This window comes from Elephantulus edwardii, unplaced genomic scaffold, assembly GCF_000299155.1.
Source record: "Elephantulus edwardii isolate Elephantulus edwardi_28Jun2011 unplaced genomic scaffold, EleEdw1.0 scaffold00196, whole genome shotgun sequence".
In the NCBI taxonomy this organism is placed as follows: Eukaryota; Metazoa; Chordata; class Mammalia; order Macroscelidea; family Macroscelididae; genus Elephantulus; species Elephantulus edwardii.
In genome coordinates, this window is record NW_006399946.1 from 2,234,431 (window position 1) to 2,235,625 (window position 1,195).

Genomic DNA, 1,195 nt, shown 5'->3' on the forward strand with positions numbered 1-1,195 from the left:
TCACCCTTTGGTGGTAACATCTTGTTTTGCATTTGTGTCATGTGTAGAGTAGCTTGTTTTCTTTGAGACATTGATTTAAACTTGATCTGAAGACAATTTCTCTGGATTTCTAACTCAAGGAAAAGGTCAGTTCAGAGCCTGTGAGAGCAGTCTTTTGTAGGTAAATCAGATCCAGGTGCTCTGGATTAAAGGCAGGTTGATTGACTGACTGGTCGTGTAGTCACAGGAGTGGAGCCAAATGGGTGGGGAAGGCAGGGAGGTGAAATAGTCACCAGGGTGGGTCAACCAGTTGAGGGACCTCACTTAGACCTTAGCTGCCCAGGTTTGCTGATGATTGAGGACCCTGACCGAGTTCCTGCTGTCTGTCTCCCAGTCAGCAGTTCTCACTCAGTGGCCCTTACCCAGTGGCACTACCCAGAGCCCTCATCCAGTGGCCCCTGCGTAGGAGGACCAGTCAAATTTCCATAAAGCAGTATGGGTTTAAGATCCTGTGGTTCCTAAAACTATTTGTATCAATAAAAGTTCTTTTTAGAATTCCTATTGTCCACATCAAACAACAGACCCACTGGGTCTTATTGAGGCTTAAGAGGATTCAGCCAATTTCCCCACTAAGTTTTCCCCTTTCAAGTGGGTCCAGCAGCTTCTGGTTTTGCTGATCCAGACTTCACACTGAAACGTGGACTGGAGTGCAACCCAGGCTGTTTTCGTACAGTTCCGACTCTAATCCATCAAAAGTTCTTATTCAAATTCCTACTGTCTCCATCATGCAACAAACCCACTGGGCCTGACTGGAGCTTTAGAGAATTCTGCCACTTTCCCCACCAAGGTTATCCCTTTCAAATGGGTCCCTCAGAAGCTCGGCTTGCAGATTCTGGCTTTTGCCAATCCACAGTGCAGTCCGAAATGTGGTCGGGATTGCAACTGAGGCTATTAGCTCATTCTGAGTCTACTCCAACAGAAGTTCTGATTCAAATTTCTACTGTCCACATCACACAACAGACTCACTGGGTCTTAGTGGAGCTTAAGCTAATTAAGCCAATTTCCCCAATAAGTTTTCTCCTTTCAAATGGGTCTCTTAGGAGACGCAAATTAAAACAACTATGAGATACCATCTCACCCCAGTCAAAATAGCAAAATTTAACAGAACAGCAAGCAACAAATGCTGGCGAGGTTGTGGAGAAACTGGAACCCTGAT